The sequence below is a fragment of the Phascolarctos cinereus genome, unplaced genomic scaffold (genome assembly GCF_003287225.1).
Source record: "Phascolarctos cinereus isolate Bilbo 61053 unplaced genomic scaffold, phaCin_HiC Scaffold_5;HRSCAF=322, whole genome shotgun sequence".
Lineage (NCBI taxonomy): Eukaryota > Metazoa > Chordata > Mammalia > Diprotodontia > Phascolarctidae > Phascolarctos > Phascolarctos cinereus.
The window spans coordinates 129,326,282-129,347,688 of record NW_027555958.1 but is presented as its reverse complement, the minus strand read 5'-3'; the positions used below and the strand labels follow the sequence as shown (position 1 = coordinate 129,347,688).

Genomic DNA, 21,407 nt, shown 5'->3' with positions numbered 1-21,407 from the left:
CAAAAATAACTCCTCTGATACTTTCTTGATTTAATTTTTTTAATCAATTTTACAATAAAAGAAAAAATACACATATACATTGAGACAGCAGGACCAAAAGGAGGAAAAAGTCTCATGTGGTTTTGTTACCCTTACAATACAAATATTCCATGTTCTGCTTCTTTTTACTTTGTAGAGATCTATTTTTCTATATAGTTCTCATACAGCAATAACTCTTGTGCATCTCATGACTTTCTCATTGCCAACACTATCTTCCATTTATCTAAATGCAATAAAATTTTGTGGATGGATCCTCACAGCAAACATTGGCATTTAATAGACTATGTCATTGTAAGGAAAAGAGACAGACAGGATGTGAAAGTGACAAAGGTGATGTGTGGTGTAGAGTACTGGACTGATCATAGATTTATCCTCTCCAAGCTAAATGTTCACATTCAACAAAAGCAGTGGCCCCAAGGCAAGACAACTACCAGAAGACTTAATGTCAACAGACTGGAGTGCTTTTCTAAGCAGGAACAGTTTACTGCTAACTTAGAGGGAAAGCTGAGTCAACACATGGTTGGCAACAGTGGAGCAGAAAAGGAGTGGACAGCTTTCCGAAATTTGGTCTACAGCATTGCATTTACTTATATGGGCCAGAAAACTTGCAAACATCAAAACTGGTTTGATAAAAATGATGGGGAAATTTGGAAACTGCTGAGGGAGGGAGGGAGGGAGGGAGAGGGAGAGAGAGAGAGAGAGAGAGAGAGAGAGAGAGAGAGAGAGAGAGAGAGAGAGAGAGAGAGAGAGAGAAAGAGAGGAAGAAGAAGAAGTAGGAGGAAGAGGAGGAGAGAGAGGGAGAGAAAATACCACAGGGTTTACCAGCAGGATAGTTCATGTGTCTCTAAGAAAGCAGTGTTTAACTCCAACAAAAGTAAAGTGCAAATGAAGCTTAGAGAAATGCAAGATGCTTGGCAGAGTAGGAAGGAATATGAAATGCAGTTTTATGCTGACAGTAACAATTCAATGAACTTTTATGATGCCTTGAAGGCTATTTATGCGCCAAAGACCTAAAGTGCATCTCAACTCCTCAGTGCTGATGAAGTTATATTGATTAGTGATAAGGACATGATTCTGGAGAGATAGCCTGAACACTTGCATAGTGTTCTCAACAGATCATTATCAATCACTGCTGAAGCCTCTGACTAGATACCTCAGGTTGAAGTCAATTCCTCTCTGGATGAATTTCCAACTGAAGAAGGGATTTTGAATGCCATTAGGTTCCTCTCAAATGAGAAAGATCCTGGTGCTGATTCTATTCCAGCTGAGATTTACAAGGCATGGGGTCAACAGCTCATACAAAAGCTGGCTGAAATTTTCCAGATGGTAAATATGGTAAAGGGATGTTATCACCCAGAAGTTCAAGAATGCCTCCATTGTTCTATAAAGATAAAAGAAATAGATTGTCCTGTGACAATCACAGGAGGGTCTCTCTCGCTCTCTTGTAGTCATTGTTGGCAAGATTCTTGACAAAGTCCTCCTTAAAAGGCTGATCCTTCACCTGGAAGATGGTCATCTACCTGAGTGTCAGTGTGGCTTCAGGAAGGGTTGAGAAACAGTCAGTATGGTGTTTGCTGCCCAACAATTCCAGGAGAAATGCCAGCAGCAGAACAGAGGTCTATATACAAGGTTCATCAATCTGACCAAGGCCTTTGATACTATCAGTCATGAGGGGTTATGGACAAAAAAAATAATTTGGACAAATATGGCAATTAGAGAAGTTCATTAGTCATTTCATGACAGCATGCTTGCATGGGTTCTAGATAATGGATGATACTCTTGTACTTTCACAGTTACCAACGGAATGAAGCAGGACTGTATGTTTGCTCCTATGCTTTAGCATGATGTTTTCGGCAATGTTGTCAGAGGCCTTTGATGAAGATGAAAATGGCATCAAGCCACTGCACTGATGGTAAATTATTTAACTTGAAATGGCTACAAGCCAAGACTCAAGCAGAGGGAGAGTTGGTACATGATTTTTTGTTCACAGATGATTACGTACTCAAATGTGGCCTCTGAAGTCAAGATGTAATAATGTATGGATTGATTCTCTACTGTATGTGCTAATTTTGGCCTAACAATGAACACCAGGTTCTTCACCAGCCAGCACCACACCATCCATACATAGAACCATTAGTTAAAGCAAATGACCTTGGCAGTATACTTTCTAGGGATGTAAACACAGATGATGAGGTGGACACATGCATTGTCAGAGTTAGATAAATGTTTGAGAGGCTCTGAAAGAAAGTTAGGAGAGAAGAGGTATTAGATTGCCTACCAAACTGAAGGACGACAGAGCAATTGTGCTGACCTCATTGTAGTATGCGTGTGATACCTGGACAGTATACCAGTAGCATGCCAGGAAGGTCAATCTCTCCCCTTTGATTTGTCTTAGGAAGATTCTGAAGATCACCTGGCAAGATAAGGTATCACACACTAAGGTCCTTTCTCAAGCTAAACTGCCAAGCATTCAAACTCTACTGTAGAGAGTGCAACTCCAATGGGCTGGCCACACTGTTCAAATGCCAAATGTATATTTGCCTAAAAGACTATTTTACAGAGAACTCACACAAGTCAAGTGCTCACATGAAGATCAGAAGAAGTGACCCAAGGACACTGTCAAGGTCTCCCTAAAGAACTCTGGAATAGATTGCATGACATGGGAGACACTGGCAAAGGACTGCCTAGCATAGCATGCCTGCATCAAAAAAGGCAGAGTGTACTACAAATGAAATAGAATTTCAGTAGCTCAAAATAAATATGAGATGCACATATTTAGAGACATCTCCACTCCATGTGGAATATTTATGCCAACCTGTGGTAGAATCTTCTGAGCTCAAATTGATCTGATCGGGGGGGGGGGGCGCGAGCCCAAGATGGTGGAGTGAAAGCAGTGACTTGCTTGAGCTCTCCCCCAAACCCCTCCAAATACTCATAAAAAATGGCTCTAAACAAGTTCTGTAGCAGAAGAATCCACAAAAAGACAGAGTGAAGCAAATTTCCAGCCCAAGACAACCTGGATGATTGATCAGAAAGGTGTGTCGTGCAGAGCTGGGAGTGGAGCGCAGTGCACAGGCCGCAGCAAACCTGGAGCAGGTTTCAGAGGAAAGAATCTCAGGCAGCTGTGGAGGTTTCCAGACTCCTCAATCCACCCAAGCCAAAGACAACTTAGAAGGTCAGTGGAAAAATCTGTTTCTGTTGGTACTGAGAAAAGAAGGCAGGGTCTCAGTTCAATTCTCCAAGAGCGTGGCCCTGGAGGGGGGGCAGCTACTTCCTGAGCTTCCAGCCCACAGACTGAGGGGGAATCCAGTGGCTGATCAGAGAGGGATTGAAGGGATCTCTTTGCCAGTGCTGAGGCAGGAATCTCTTGCTTTGCCCGTGTTTGGATCTGGGTCACAGTTCTGGGCGGTGGTGCTTGGGTGAGGAGGAGTGCTGTTGTGGTGGAGCTTGTAGTGGCTATGGAGAGGAACCCCTCCTCACAGTTACAGGACAGAAAGGAGTACTTGTGGTCACAGGACAGGAAAGGAGTAAACACCTCGCCCCTTATCATACCACCTTGCAAGAACTGAAAATTTACAGGTCCCTACAAGTATCTCTGAAAACAGCTGTACAAACCCCTGAAGCTTGGGACAGTACATTCTCTACATTGGAAGCAGAGTCTTACCTTAACAAAGAGTTTAAAACTCAAGTAACTGGCTGGGATCATGAGCAAGCAGTACAAAAAGAGTCAGACTATATTATCTTACTTTGGTGAAAAGAAGATCAAAATATACAACCAGAAGAAGACAACAAAGTCAAAGCTCCTACATCCAAAGCCTCCAAGAAAAATATGAATCAGTCCCAGGCCTTGGAAGAGCTCAAAAGGGATTTTGAGAAGCAAGTAAGGGAAGTAGAGGAAAAACTGGGAAGAGAAATGAGAGTGATGCAAGAAAATCATGAAAAACAAGTCAACAGCTTGCTGTTGGAGACCCAAAAAAATACTGAAGAAAACAACACCTTAAAAAATAGCCTAACCCAAATGGCAAAAGAGGTCCAAAAAGCCAATGAGGAGAAAATGCCCTAAAAAGAAAAATTGGCCAAATGGAAAAGGAAGTCCAAAAGATTACTGAAGAAAATACTTCCTTAAAAATTAGAATAGAGCAATTGGAAGCTAGTGACTTTATGAGAAATCAAGACACTGTAAAACAAATCCAAAAGAATGAAAAATTAGAAAACAATGTGAAATATCTCATTGGAAAAACAACTGACCTGGAAAATAGATCCAGGAGAGAGAATTTAAAAATTATTGGACTATCTGAAAGCCATGATCAAAAAAAGAGCCTAGACATCATCTTTCAAGAAATTATCAAGGAAAACTGCCCTGATATATTAGAACCAGAGGGCAAAATAGAAATTGAAAGAATCCACAGATCTCCTCCTGAAAGAGATCCCCAAAGGAAAACTCCTAGGAATATTGTAGCCAAATTCCAGAGTTCCCAGGTCAAGGAGAAAATATTACAAGCTGCCAAAGGAAACAATTCAAGTACTGTGGAAACACAATCAGGATAACACAAGATTTAGCAGCTTCTACATTAAAGGACCGCAGGGCATGGAATATAATATTCCAGAGGGCAAAGGAGATAGGATTACAACCAAGAATCACCTACCCAGCAAAACTGAGTATAATCCTTCAGGGGAAAAAATGGTCATTCAGTGAAATAGAGGACTTTCAAGCATTCCTGATGAAAAGACCAGAGCTGAATAGAAAATTTGACTTTCAAATACAGGACTCAAGTGGAACATGAAGAGGTAAACAGGAAAGAGAAATCATAAGAGACTTATTAAGATTGAACTGTTTACATTCCTGCATGGAAAGATGATATTTAAACTCATGAGACCTTTGTCAGTATTAGGGTAGTTGGGGAAAAAATTATATGTATGTGATATATAGATAGATAGATAGATAGATAGATAGATAGATAGATAGATAGAGGCACAGGGTGAGTTGAAGATTAAGGGGTTATCTGGAGAATAAAATTAAGGGATGAGAGGATTATACTGGAGAAGAAGAAAGGGAGAGGTAGAATGGGGTAAATTATCTCACAAAAAAAGAAAAGAAAAACTCTTTGAGGGGAAAGGGGAAGGTGAGAGGGAATGAGTGAATCTTATTCTCATAGGATTTGGCTTAAGGAGGGAATAACATACACATTCAATTGGGTATGGAAATCTGTCTTACCCTACAGGAAAATAGGGGAGAAGGGGACAAGAGAGCAGGGGATGATAGAGAGGAGGGCAGATTGGGAAAGGGGTAATCAGAAGTAAATACTTCTGAGGAGGGACAGGGTCAAAAGAAAGAATAGAATAAATGGGAGGGCAGGATAGGATTAAGGGAAATAGAGTTAGTTTTTCACAACATGTCTACTATAGAAGTGTTTTGCATAATTGCACATGTACAACCTATATTAGTTAACTTGCCTATTTCAATGAGGGTGGGTGGGGAGGGAGGAAGAAGAAAATTGAAACCAAAGTTTTAAAAACATATGTTTAAAAAAAAGTTTTCACATGCTACTGGGAAATAAGAAATACAGGAAATGGGGCACAGAAATCTATCCTGCCCTACAGGAAAAAAGAAGGGGAAGGGGATAAGAGAAGGGTGTGGGGGGGAAGATAGAAGAGAGGAAAGACTAGGGGAAGGGATATTCAGAATGCATGCCATCTTGGGGTAGGGGCAGGGGTGAGATGGGGTAAAAATTTGGAACTCCAAAACTTGTGGAAGTGAATGTTGAAAACTAAAAATAAATAAATTTATATTAAATCCAAAAAAAATTTGATCTGATCAGGCAGTCAGACACACTATATTTTGACTCCAACACAGTGATGTCATTTTGGTCCTCTTCAAGAAAAAAGGACAACAACCAACCAAAAAACATAGGTCTTTAAAGTTTACAAAGTGATCTATTCACAAATAACCTGTGAGGCAAATTGTAGTAGTATTATTACCCCCATTCTATAAATGAGGAACCTGAAGTTCTAGGAGGTTAAATGATCTGCCTCTGATCACAAAAGAATTAAGCAGCTAAGAGACTGGATTTGAACCTGGGTCTGCTGACGATATGACCAGGGCTTTCCACTATATCTTACTTGCTGCCATACCTGTCATTTCTGCCAGGATGAAAAAGCTACATACACGGTCATTTGACGAAATTAATTTCTGCTGTCCAAAGATGGGCCTAACTTTGGGAAGACAACTTCATGGCTGCTTAGTAGGGAGCAACACATATGGTTAAGAGTGCTAGATTTGGAGAATGGAGGGGTCTAGGTTTAACTCTCATCTTTACTCATTGTATGACTGTGAACAACTTACTTATCTTTTCCTCAACTGTAAAATGAGGATAATAAGAACTACTGAATTTACTTCACAGGGTGGTTATTAGGTTCAAATATGAAAAGCATTTTGTAAATCTTAAAGAACTATTGAAATGTCAATTATTTTTAAAGATTTTTTTGAGAAAGCAAATTATCTTATCTTCTAAGACCATAAAGGGGATGTGAACTAAATTGACTGAGAATGCATACACACAAATGACGTCTTGACTACTTGAAGTATTTAAATAATTGAATGTATGTCAGATTGCACCTCATAGGTATTCTGAATTACATTTCTTTAAATTATTGGAGAAGACTAACATTTCCCAAAGTATTTTATTTATCTGTTTCCTCTTGTGTAAAGTTTTTGTTTATATCCTTTGACCACTATTCAGTTGAAAACAGGGTACCACTACCCTGCTTTAAGGATTTCAAAGCACTGTATATGTTAATTCATTTGATTGGGATATTAAAAAAAGTTACACTCCAATTAATTGTGCTTGTTTTGAAACATTTAGTTACTTAATCTGAAAGTTATCATAATGTATGACATATGAAATGCAACATATATATATATATATATATATATATACACACACACACACACACACACATAAAATATTTAGAAATATAGCAAATCCATTAAAATTTTAGATATCAATTATCTTATGCAGGTTATTTTCACAACCTGTTTCTTTTCTTTTTTTTCAGTTTTAATGTTTTCCTTATGAAGAAAATTTGAATTTCTAATCAACTCCTTCAACTTGTTCATGTTAATTTCTTCTAATACTTTAGTAGCTGAAAAATGCTCTCTCTTCCATAGCTCAAAAGAGGATAATAGTAGTAGTAGTAATAGTAGTAGTAGTAGTAGTAGTAGTAGTAGTAGTAGTAGTAGTAGTGGTAGTGGTGGTGGTAGTAGTAGTAGTAGTAGTAGTACTAGTAGTAGTAGTAGTAGTAGTAGTAGTAATAATAGTAGTAGTAGTAGTAGTAGTAGTAATGGTGGTGGTGGTAGTGGTAGTTACAACAATAGATACTATTTACATAGTGTTTTCAGGTTCTCAAAGCTTGTATATTAATTCATTTGATAGGTATATTTTTTATTTACTCTCTAATCATTTTTGTTTTTAAACATTTAATTATTTAATTTAAAGTTATTATGTACAGTATATGAAATGAAATATTATATAACATATATAAGTGGAAAAAATGGAAATTCTTCATATTGTTTGTTTTATCAAGAGTGTTTATTAAATAATTAATTTTCCAGGTTTTTTTTTGCCTATTGTCACATGTTAAATTATATGCACTTCCATCTAAAGGCTTACTAGTAAGAACGTTTTGAATCTAGAGTAACTCAGCAGGCCTGAAATCACCAGCCCTTACCATTTTCTTTGGCTCTACACCTTCCTGATATTGTATGGACACCAATGGTCCACATGGACTATCTATTAATTATTCTTGTCTCTACCTGTGGGAGTACCCCCTCCTTTTTTCTGATAACATCCATTATGCTGCTTCTCCTAACGACATTCCTCATTCGTAATATGTTGCAGCCAGCTTATGACCAACATACACCCTGGAGATGCTGGTACCTTCCAGATGCTCCTGTTTGCAGATGACATTGTCCTGATGATATCAGGACCCAGAACACTGCAAAGCTTCCTCAGTGAGATCCATTATCACTTGTAAGAGTTTGGCCTAATAGCCTATTACATGCCAGGCACAATGTAGACCACCTCTTAATACTTGTTGAACTGAAATGAAAAAAAAATCAGGTGGATAAAGAATTCTTGGTGTCCCAATTATGATAAGCAATTACTGGATGAACAACTTATAGTGCTGGTCCATCAATCCATATATGTTAGACAAACATTACGTGTAGAGAATAAGTTGGGCCTAGAATTGAACAGGAGGAGAGTAGACTGGATTGCCACTGGGAAACTGTATAGTCCATTTAATGAAACCAAAGTTTTCTATGAAACAAGGCCCATCTTTTTAATATCAATATTCTTCTTGTTATACGACCAAGATTCCAGGAAAAATCTTCAACCAACTGAATTTGATTATTAATTAGAAGGCAAGAGAGAGATGTGGTAGGCATAAATAGGTTGCAGCACATTTCATTTCTACAGGAAAAAAAAAACCAAGAACAAAAAAACCAAAGTCCTCTTAGGTAGCACCAATATATTTGCCTCTATCTCCCACCTACTCTGTTTCAAAACCCCTGCAAATATACAGAAATAAAGGAGGAGAGTGAATAAAAGCACCATATATTTAAAATGATAGAAGTTGTTCCATGCTAATAATTATAAAAATGTATTGTTTGCAGATGAGATGAAATAAGATTTTTTGTAAAGCACTTTGCAAACCTTAAAATACTATTTAAATATACAATATGATACTTATTTGCAGAGGTGTATGAAGAACAGATATTCAATTAAATTATTTTTAACTTAAAATTTTATTATGTTGTTTTTACATTACATACAAATATGTGTGTGTGTGTGTGTGTGTGTGTGTGTGTGTGTGTATGTATTTACAGATTACTCAACAAATATTTATCAAACACTTATTATAAGTAAAACTATGTGCTGGGCACAGGGGATAGGAAAAAAAAAGCCTGTCCTCAAGAAGCTTACATTCTGCTGGGGAATACAATATATACCAAGTAATTAAATACAATATATGAATAAAGCAACTTCAAGAGAAAGAAAGTGTTAATTCTGAAGCATAGGGGGAGGAAGACAGAACTCAGAAAAGGTCTTGTGCAGATATAATTTATTTTCCAAATGTTGATTTCATACCATGTGTCAATATTTAAGAGTGCCTTCACTGTTGGGCAAGGAATTAGATCAAGGAATCTTTTTGTCCTCAGGTTAGAAACTTATGCCATTCACATTCTACATATTACAAGGAAGGAGTAAACCTATAGTGCTGCATGTAGTTTTGGCCAAGATTATTAAAGAAGGAATGGGACCGAGAAATGGATGAAGAAAGTTATTGTTGAATTTAAATATATTCCCCAAATTGAAAAGCGAGGCAGAGAACTTGTCCAGGGGTTGCCGATTTCCCTACTTCGCAAAGAACAGAATATATACTTTACATTATTATTCAATACCCCTGCCACCCCCCCCAAATGCAGAAACCTAGATTATAAAGCTAGTCCTGACCAGCTCCTATATTTTAATTATTTTTAAATGTGGTCAAAAACCAAGGTTTTATTTATACTGGACCTCTGGGAATCCAGCCCTTACTTTCTGGCCATACGGATTTCTAATTACTTTGGATAACTGATCTCTTGCTATAGTTAATTGTGATTAATCAATGTATGTTGTACACACACACACACACACACACACACACACACACACACACACACAAACAGAGAGCAAAAAAAAACCAACTGGCAGTATAATTGACACTTCAAAAAGAATAGGAAATACCAATATAGGAGCAACATTTTAAAAGACTAAAAATCCAGAAAACATAAAAATGTCTTCAAGAATTTCCCAGCACAACCAGCCATTGCTCATATTTATCTGCACATCCTGACATTATCTTCAGAACGTCCTTAAGAGCTTAGTCTTCCATTAGCTGAATATGTCATGTGAGACATGGATGTTTCTTAGTTCTTGTTTCTAGCTGTGCTTCTTGAAATTGCTTCTTGGGATTATTTAATCTTATCAAAGCCTTCATACGTTTTGACTCAAACTGAAAAAAAAGAGGCTCCTTCAAGCTCCCTAGCTTCTTCCAAGGAAAAAGTCCTACATGGCTGATCAGATAGTAGTTGGATTACTCCTGAAAAAGCAGCTGATTCTGTTTATTGAGCACACGCATGTCAAGTCTGGGTCTTACTTTCTTCAGTCAGAACCAAAGTTCAGGAAGAATTTCAGACTTCAATACATAAAAATTCTTAAGAAACAGTCAAAAATAGTCTCAACATTCACTATTAGAAGTTGATTCTCTCCTTTTTATGTGAATATTTCTCAGGGGGTTTTTTTTGTATGTATAACAATGATAGCTAGTATTCACATAGCCCTCTAATACTTAAAAAGGGGCTTAAATACAGTAACTTTTTTAAACTTCACACAAGATCCTTGAGGTAAGTACTACAGGTATTGTTAACTTCACTTTGCAGATGAGTAAACAAAGATTTAGTGAGGTTAAGAGTAGTTGAAGATCACACAGGGCAGAAAGGGCATTAAAGCCTAGAGGAATAGTGTGAATGTAAGTTAGAAGACAAGAAGGAGCAAAGAACAAATACTTCACCCCCTAATGCCACTCCTCTCACCCCCAGACACACAAGAGGAAAAATAATCAACTCACATTGGAGCGGTGCAAAACTGAGCATAATTGGCGATGTTTGAGTACCTTCAACTATGTTACACCTACTAGTCTAGTCCCAAGAATCTACATACCCTAGCCATTGGACGTTTACTCTGTTGTCTCATATACCTCTTGTCTTTCCACCTCTTCTTTAGGGACTTCGAATCAAATTAAACTACTTTTGATACAATGAAGGTCATGGCAACCTATCATTCGCTCTATGGCTCTCTTATAGCCATATGTTACCACTCAGTCTCACCCCCCCCATGCTATTTGGAATCCCTTTTATGTCTAAAAAACAAACAAAAAACCAAAAGCTATCCTTCATGTAAGATGTGTGTTCTCTCCATAGATATTAAATATATATTTTTATCTACCTATGTATACATGCTGTTTCTCCCCCCACTCGAAATAGAATGCAAACTCTTTGAGAGTTAGGATTGTTTCACTTTGGTCTTTGTATTCGTAGCACTCAGTCATGCCCAATAAATGGCAGTGGATTGAATTTAATATTTGGGGAGTAGTGAGTAAACAACTTCACATAGGGGAAAATATAAAGTCTGATAAGTTCAGAGAGGGCTAGACTAGGAAGGGCCTCAAATGCCAAACTAACAAGGTTGTATATTGTCTGCAAGCAAAACTGATGGTTTTTCAGTTAGAGAGGCAACATGATAAAAGCCATGTCTTAGAAAGATTAAACTGGTGCTAGGATTGAGGATTGGACTGGAGAAGGGAGAGACTAGAAACAGGCAGAACATGTGGGAGGCAACTGCAAGAGTCTGGGCAGAGGGGCAGCTAGGTGGCACAGTGGATAGAGCACTGGCCCTGGAGTCAAGAGGACCTGAGTTCAAATACAGTCTCAGATCAGTCACTTGACACTTGCTAGCTGTGTGACCCTGGGCAAGTCACTTAACCCCAATTGCCATGCCAAAAAAAAAAAAGAGTCTGGGCAGAAGATAATAAGGTCCCGAACTGGGATGCTTGGAGTGAAGACATTCCTCTCCTTCACTGGCTAAGAGATAGTGATAAGACAGATGTGGGCAAGCCCAGTGAACCTTTCAACACTGCTATAAACATGCAGATAACCTTTGGTTTCCAGCTATAGCTGCTGTTTGGTTCTCTTTCTCTTCCCCTTTCAGGCTACTTGATGGATCTACAGCTGTTTTTCCCTGGCATCTCACAATTCTTTCTACATCGTTCTGGATCCATACTTCATTGTGTCCTCATTGTGCATTACTACGGACTTCCCTGTTTTAAGTATTCCTACTTAGGTTTATTATGGAGCACTTAGTTACCTGGGAATTCTGCCAACATCCTTTCTACACAGAATCAAGGCAAATGAGTCAAGTTACCTTAAGTTTCTCCCCAATAATGAATTATAGAACCTTGTGCTAATAACGCTCTCTTGCCACTGAAAGAACTGCTTGCATGTAATGCTAATTAAACAGATAAAGAATTTTGACATAATGTCTGTAACATGGAGGTAATACCTGTGGTACTTACCCAACAGTTGATGTAAGGATCAAATGAGATAATGCATATAAAGCATTTTGCAAACCTTAAAACATTCTATAAGTACCAATCATCATGCTTCCTTTAATTTCACAGTGTGGATAGTTGAAACAACATTAAATTCCACAATAACATATACTATTCAATGTCTAAGTTCTTCTGTTAAGCATTGGGGAATAAATTTTTTACTTAAAGTCCCAGAATCACAGTTAGAATGCCATAGCAGCCATCTAGTCCAATTTATATCTTAAAAAACAAAAAAAAACAAAATTTTTTTTATAATACACAAGAAGTTGTTATTTGGCCTTTGCCTAAAGACCTTCAAGGAGGGCACTAAACCATTTGAGGCAGCCCATTCTATTTTTGGATAGCTCTAATTGTTGGCAAGTTTTTCCTGACATTAAAACTAAATTTATCTCTGCAACTTTTGCTGCCCCTTATTCTGCACTCTGGGACCAAGAAGAATAAGCCTAGTCCAGGGGTGGGGAACCTGCAGCTTCAAGGTCATATGTTCCTTACCCCTCATCCTAAACTGTTGTAATTCTCCCTAGCCTTGTCCCTTTCTCTCTCTGATCTACCTTTTATAAGGTATGAAAATAATCTTCTTAATGTACAGATCTGATCGTGTCTGTGACATACTTTAAAAACAAACAAACGAACCTTTCACTAGGTCCTTATTCCTATAGGAAAAATATTAACTTCATAGCTTGGAATTTTAGCCTCTCCACAATCTGACTCCAACCTAACTTTCCAGTCTTATTTCATATTATTACCCTTCATGCATTTGTCATTTCAGCCAGACTGGACTAAAGATTATTACTGAATTTTAATCCTACTCTCCTCTATCGCTAGTTCTTTCGCATGGGACATGGCTGATATGTACTGTCTCATTTCCAAGGTTTCCTTAAATCCTGCTGTTAGAATATTTCCTTTGCCTCTATTGTATTCTAACTTATACCACACACTATACTCCCATTGACACAGGACAATGCTGTTTGGCATTTTTATCAAAGACTTGGAAAAAAGCATATGTGGAATGATAACCATTTATGATAACTTTCATTGATCACATTTATGATCACAATGATAACCTGTAATAAAAGGATTTGTTCTGTGAGGTTTGGATTCAGTCAAAGTGCCACACTTAAGGACCTAGAGGGCCACATGTGGCCTCTAGGCCACAGGTCCCCCACTCCTGGTTTAGGGAATAGAAGATGAGGATCTGTAAATGTGATTGGAGAAGAGAAAACAGATTCAAGAGAGAAAGAATCAGAGAGTAGAATGGCTCAATGATTCTGTGTGGAAGATGAGGGAGATGGAAAAGTCAGGGATGACACTGAGATTTCATCCTTGGCTGATAAGGATGAGCATGACATAATCAACAGGAAAAAGATAAGTTGGGAGAAGAGAAGGGTTTACAAGGGGAATATATTGAATTCAGTTTGGAACATGTTGATTTTAAAGTGCCAGTGGGGATTCCAAATGGAAATGTTTAACAAGCAGTTGGAGCCAGCAACTGGAACACAGAGGATAATTTGAGGATACATGTATAGATTTGGGTGTCCTCTGCACAGAGATAATGACTGAAGTCATGGAAATTGATGGTCATAGATAAGTATATAGAGAAAGGAGCAGAGTGCTAAGAAAGGTATTTGGGTGGAGGAATACTTAGGAATCATATTGATGATAAAGCACTGAAGAAATTTGAGAAGGAGTGGTCACATAAGCAAAAATGGAATCAGGAGAAAGCAGTGTTGAAGTTAGAAGAGCAAGATCATAGAATCAAAAAAACTAAAGAAACCAAAATCTTTATAAGGAGAGAGTGGTCAAAACTATCAAATGCTATAGAGAGATTAAGGAACAAGAGAACTGAGAACAGGTCAAATGAATTTGACAATTAAGAGGTTCTGGAGAAAACAGTGTTAGTATAGTTATGGGGATGGAATTCAGAGATTGCAAGGAAGTTAGGATTGAAGAAGTGGTGATGAAGCATGCTCGGTGGTAACCTGGGTAAATGCCTCTTTCTAGAAGTTTAACAGTGAAATCAATCAACCAACAAGTAATTATTAAGCATGTGTGTGTGCCAAGCACTGTGTTAAGAATACAAATACTAAAATGACACAGTCCCTGCCCCAAAGGAGGTTCCATTCTATTAGAAATTATAAGAAAGGAGAAAAGTGACAAGAAATATAGGATTATAACTTGATAAGATGGTAGGGTGAATGAACCAGGTTTTTATGCCTAACAAATAGAATGACAGTGACTTGTAAAAAATAAACAAAAAACAAAAACAAAAAACCAAATACCCTACTTTATTATATTTTCCTCCATTACCAAATAACAATTTACCTAATCAAGATTATTACCTGCTTGCTTCAGCTTCCCATTCCATAAACAACTTTTTCTAATGTTGGCATCTGTGAGAGATGGCAAGCTTCTGGGATATAATAATCTGAACTTCATGATTCTCAGTAGACCATGCCCCAGGAAGCCAGTTATGGTTTTTTTGCTACACATATATAACTTTCTCTGTGAGGAAGTCATTGCCTTAGTCTTGACTATCCGGTTCTGTGTGATTCTAGCTCCTATAGCCTATTCATTGTCTTCACATTCTTTATACTCTTTGGCTAATTATCCATTTATCTCTAATCTACTACTTTATCTTTGACTCTGGAATTATGAATCTTCCCTAGTCTTGAACTACTTGCTGACTTAAATATTATTCTTTGTTTTGGACCTCCATCTTTGAATTCTTGGTTCTAGCTTCCAGTAATGTATCCAGTGAAAACTACCTTGACACTCAATTTAAATAATATACAACATTTTTAACATGAGGAGGGGGATTTATTTAATGCCTTGAAGGATTATTACTCTAATTTTATAACCTCTTCATTCCATGATGAAATTGCAATGAACTTCAGATGAACTCTACTATCCCTTTAATGATAAAGAATAATCCAAGTAATTTCCAACCAAATTGAAGTTATTGTGTATCATGATCAGAATCATCACTTGATTCTGAGTAGATTAAAAAGTTATGAGTCCCCTAATGTGAATGGTCAGTTTATCTAGAAGATGAAAATACTCCCTTCTTTAAGAATGGTACAAACCAGCAATTCTGGTTCTCATTGGTTCAAAGTTCTCAGTCCTTGCAGTGACCTACATCTTTTCCTCTAGGCTTTTAAATCAATACAGGGGAGATAAAACTGATGTGGGAAGTAGCCAACATAGTCTGTCACAGATCTTTCTATCTGTTCACTCAAGGAGTGCTATTATCAGTGTGAGCTACCATGTGTAAAAGAGAAGAGACACTTGAGACAATTCCGCTTGTATCTGATACTAGATCTCTCTCCTCTGGAATAACAAACATTTTTTTTAAAAGATCACTTCTGATTGCCCAGAGATGCACCTAAAATAGAATGAAGTTACCAAAGAAAAAAGGAAATAACATTTTTTCTCCTAAACAAATGATGGGGAATGGTTGCTGAAGCCAAGAAGAAGAGGTAAAGGGGAGGTGGTGAAGGGGGTGAGTGAAAGGAATGAGGATGTTTTTTAGCAATTCTAAATTACTTCCAGTTGTCTAAATGCCCTGGAGGATAGGTCTTAGAAAAGCACTGCTGATTTTGGTATAAGAGGATAGCACTTGGGGCTTGGCACAGATGTCTAAGTTATGCTTTCAATTTGAGAATGAAAGTATGTTTTTAGGAAAATGACTTGAGATACTCATACATATTTGGATGAATTGTGGTCAAAGACAGCTTTTGTTGATGTCACAGGTTTAGAGCATTAGAATCCAGCTGACAAATCTATCTTTGAAAAGGACTTAAGCCTATATTCAAGCTTCATGAGCCTAGAACACTCTTCTTGATTCTTATCTTTCCAGATTTCTGAGGATTTTAGAATAGCATATGTCAGGGATTTAAATGTTAGCTTTATATCCAGGCTTATCAAAACCAACTATCTATTGGATATTTCCAACTGGATGTTTTATAGGCATCTCGAACTCATCAAATCCAAAACAGGTTACTATCTCTCCTCTCTTCCTCTCTATGACTCTAAACCTAGCACTCTTCCACACTTCTCTATTACTGTTAAAGTCACTTCTGTCATTCCAGTCACCCAGGCTTACAACCTCAGTCATTCTCAACTCCAACCTTCACTCCAATACATCCTCCACACAGCTGCCAAGAGAGATTTTACTATAGTTGTGATCATCACGTGCACAAGTGCACACATATGCCCACACACATACACACATCCTTTGCCCCCGTCAATAAAGTCCAGTGTCTCTTAAACTCTGCTATTTGATGCATATATTTCTTCACAACCTGTCTCCAGTTTTATTACACAGTACTCTTCTCCTTGAACTCTGAAATCCAGCCAAACTAGTATCCTTGCTTCTTTCACAAAACACTTTATCTCAAGTCTCTGTGCCTTTGTACTGACTTCCTCGCCCCACTCCTTCCTTGGAATGCACACTTTCTTTACTTTTACCACTTAGAATTCCTGGTTTCCTTAAAACTCAGCTCAAGACCACATGAAACCATTCCTGATCTCCCAGATGTTAATATTCTGCCTCCCAAAACTAACTGTATTCATTTTGCCTGTGTTACGCATATACTTATATAGGTTCATATTGTCTCTCTTATTAAATGTTAACTCCTTGAGGGCAGGGACTTTTTCACATTGCTCTTTATATCCATCCTTAACGCTTATCATAATGCCTGGCACATAGTAAGCACTTAATAAGTGCTCAGTAGTTGACTGATTAACTTATAACAAAATTAACTTAGTTGGTGGCTTAACATTTGCCTAAAGATAAAAATGAAATGCATCATAGCTTTTTATCAAACTGATCAAAGTTGCATGAGTAATTCACAAAGAAATGGCCTTAAAATTTCAACATCTGAATTAACTAAAAGAAAATATTACTGGTGTTGAAATGATAGTTTTGAATCCTTCAATGGTCATTTAGCTTAACAGAGACATATTCTGGCTTGTTTTGTTTTGTTTTTTTCATCAGAAACCACCCATCTAACTTTCCCCCATTCTCCACTTTCCAGCTTTCTTTTAGGTTTTGTCTTTCTCCAGCAGAATGAAACAGAAGGTCCTTGAAGTCAGGGATTGTTTTGCTTGCTTATATTTATATTCTTAATACTTGATATAGCCATAGCTGGCACAGACTAAATGCTTAATAAATTCCTTACTTCCATCCTTCCTTCTCATCTCACAAATGCTGGTCATCTCTTTGCTAATGCCAATCTGTCCGTGATTACTTCTGTCTTAAAAATTTACAGAAATAGCCTTAGAATAAGCAGGAACCATTTGATTGAGCAACAGTAAAGACAGATATTAGGTACATGCCACTGAGTTTGTTTAATGCAACCAAAAGTGACTTACTTCTAGATAGAGCCTATGAAAAGTCTAAGATTCAACAATGGAATCAAAAAGAAACATTTGACAAATGGCTGAGTTATGCAAATTTGTTCACAGAAATGGAGGTGCACGATGGTAACTTTTTCAATTACAAGTAACAATTGTTTTATTACCCTGTGCACTAGTCCACAGGATATTATGTATAGAATAATAATAGAAGAACAGTGACTTGTTCCAGGACAGTTTCCATCTAAACATCAAAAACATGAGAAGAATTAGATTATTATTGATGATAGTTGACATTTATATGGTATTTTAAGATTTATAAAGTGCTTTATATACATTTGTTCATTTAATATTCATAATAACACAATAATTTTGTACAATATATTGTTATCCCTATTTTTTAGGTAAATAAACTAAGGATCTGAGTGACTCTCTCAAAATAACAAAATTTAGTATAAGAAGATAGTATTTAATTAAAAAGGCAAATCCACAGAGTGGTAAATGTGGAGACCAAAGAATTACTTTTTTTGATGACCTTTATGTTAAAATGTTTTTGGAAAAAAAATTGTTGTGTCTAGGAGATAAAAGAATAGTAAAGGAGAATTTGTTCAATATTGAAAAACAAAACAAAAGATAAAAACCAACTAAACTCACAAAATATTGTGATTAAAAAAAAGAGATGATTATTTGTAAAGGTGCTTTGAGATCAAATAAATGTCATAGGGATAAACAAATAGTTATTTTTGTCTCAGATTTTGGATTAATACAAATGACAGGTACAATGAGAAAAATGAGAGAGAAGATTAGCCTGAACCCATCCTGTTATGGGGCCCCAACTAAAGCATTTTAACACTGTGACACTTAATAACCTAATGAGCTGTCTGATTTGGTTTTCTAGAGGCCCACATAAAACCCAGAGACCTTACATTAATTCCTTGGCAATAAAGAGATCCACATCAATTCTTTCCACTACGAGCAGGCTCATAAAATACTAGCGTTATGTAACTGTAAAAAGATCAAATGGCGAGAGACCAGTCTTCATTCAGAGAGAGAAAAAAAAAACCAACCTTTCTAACCACCACAGTCAGCATCATTTGGGAAAATAATTACTTTGCTAATTACAGTTATAAGAGTGAACTTTACTGGTGCTAGTGCTGGGGACCTGGCCAATCTGGGACAGAAATCTTTGTTGTCTAAAGAAGAGAAACAACTTGGAAAGGGTGGCTCACTCACATCTGTCTCAATTACATTTCCCTTTAGTAATCACCTCTTCAGGTGCAATATGATGGTGAGGTTTTAAAAACAATGATTTTGCTGCCAGGGAATTTAAAGTTTTACTCTTTAAAAAAATTTTATGTAGTTTTAACACCTATCTCTAAAACCATATGCTCTTTATAAGAAAAACTGGATACAAAGCTAGATGTTTCACAGCTAAGTGAAAAAGAGATATCACTAGAATGAACACTGAAAAAGACTTCTATCAAAACATCTGGTAAACAGAAGTCAGCTTGAACTTTGCCTGTGATATGAACATTTTTGCAATTTTTTTTGAATTTGGATAAATAACTTTGGAGTCAAGTTGCTAGGGGCCTTTTTAGGAGAAACATAAAATATTAATGCACACTTTTATGTCTGTTGTTACATTCATTTTGTTGCCTTTATTGTATGGATTTTTCAAATATCAGCCACCTTAAGCAAGATGTTTTTTTGAAGAAATCTCATGGGAGTAAAATCAAAAATATTATCCACACTGGTCCCTGCTACTGACTTAGCTAATTAACCCTGAGTTATTTGTATAGTACTTCGTGTTTTTTTTTCTTTTGAAATGAACTTTTATGATCCTTTTTTCATGTAAGGCATATTTTATACATCAGAGGAGTAAATTCAGTAGATTCAAGTCTCTGTGCCCTGCTCTGAAACTTCGATTGAGCCACAGTCTCAGATATTGGGGGGAAAGGGGATTGAGGGAAATACTATGCTTTCTAGAAAACCTTTGTAACAATCACCAAGGAATTACAGAATTTGAGCACTGGGAAGAATCTCAGCAAATACCTGGCATAGTCTACCCCAAAAGTTGAAGACCTCCAGTGAATAAGAGCCCACTACCTCCACAGGTAGCCCTTTCCAAGTTGAGATAGTTCTGTCAGGAAGTTTTTCCTAGCATTATAGGATGTCAGAGTTGGAAGGAAACTCAGTAGTCATCTGGTCCAACCCCTACTTGAACAAAAAACCCCTTTATAATGTAATGGACAAGTGCTTATACAGTCTTTTCTTGAAGACTTCTAGTGAAGAACCTTTTCCTTATATCAAGCCTAAAAATATCTCTTTACAACATCTATCTTTGTTCCCAGACCTACCCTCTCAGGTCAAAGAGGAGAAGTCTAGAGATCTAGGCTGATATCCAGCCTCTGATACTTACTATGTGACCATGGGCAAGTGTGATTTCAGCTAAATCTGTTTCCTCTGCAGTAATAACACAAGGGCTGGGGTACTGGGAGGAGAAAAACATATCTTACAGAGCTATAGCAGAGATCAACTAAAAAAAGTTCCATACAGTAATCTATAAACCTAAAGACATTAAACAAATTTCAGCTATTATTACTATCAAAGAAGACTTCAGTTTAGTTACTTTTAAAATCATCAAAACAAAAGTTCTGAAAGTCTGAGTTGCATCTTAAAATGTGTATGGGTGCCAAGAGGCTGGAGTGACGAAGGAACCCTCTGAAATTCCCCTCCAAACAACTAGAAAACTAGAATTGGTCTAGGAGCAGGGAAGCAGCTTACCAACCCTGCAGGAAAGGTCTCTCACAGGGAGGGAGGGGAATGAGATCTGATTCTACTGCTACTGCAGCAGCAGCAGCAGCCAGCCTCACAGCAGGGGGCCTGCATCAGGCTCCCAGCCTGGGGCAATCTACCAGTGAGACCCTGCCCTCCAGCCAACCAGCTGCCTGTAGGCAAGTGAGCAGTTTGTACAAGGTTCCACCCCAGCGACCCCACCCCCACCACAAGCTACTAGTGAGGCCTTGAAGGCAGGACAGTGATGAAGCCCCACCTGTTTCCATAGCAACTCTGTGGGGCCAGCTACCAGAAAGATTCTTTTACTACAGAAACCCAGTAGCAAGGCCCCACCCTTGGGGCAGGCCAGCAGCTAACTACCACACCCAGTGGAGCCCAACAAGGAACCCAGCCTCCACCCCAGTACAAGTAAGAAGGGAAGTCTGTCCTTCAGTGAAAGCAATCAGCTAAGCACTGAAGTCCAGTGAAAGCCAACATTAAGACCCTGAGTAACAGCACCAAAAGCTTCAGACGATGCAGGACCAGAGCCTAACTCTTACATAAAAACACCAACTCACAAAAAAGGCAGAAAAAAATGAACAAAAAACAAACAAAAAAAGAACTTGAGTATAGAAAGTTACTATCCTGACAGACAGGATCAAGGCATAAACTTAGAAGAGGACCATAGTGTCAAAATAGTTACATGAAGCCTCAAAAAAAAATTGGTGTCAAACCCAAAAAAAATTCCTACAAGAACTTAAAAAGAATTTAAAAAAGCAAACTAGAGAGGTAGAAGAAAATTGGGAAAAGAAATGAGAGTAATGAAAGAGAATAATGGAAAAAGAGTCAATAGCAAAATATACAAAAATTTACCAAGGAAAATACCTCCTTAAAAAATGGAATTAGTCAAATGGAAAAGGAAGTACAAAAAAAATCACTGAAGAAAATAGTTTCTTAAAAATTAGAATTGAGCAAATGGAAGCTAATGATTCTATGAGACATCAAGATATGATAAAACAAAATAAAAA

At 37.4% G+C, this 21,407-nt stretch overlaps 1 protein-coding gene across 8 annotated transcripts in view; it reads right to left on the bottom strand.

Annotated features, from left to right (window-relative positions):
• The window catches only part of PTPRK (protein tyrosine phosphatase receptor type K), a 745,494-nt gene that overhangs the window by 83,502 nt on the left and 640,585 nt on the right, over positions 1-21,407 (bottom strand). The gene's annotated exons all lie outside the window — the stretch shown is intronic.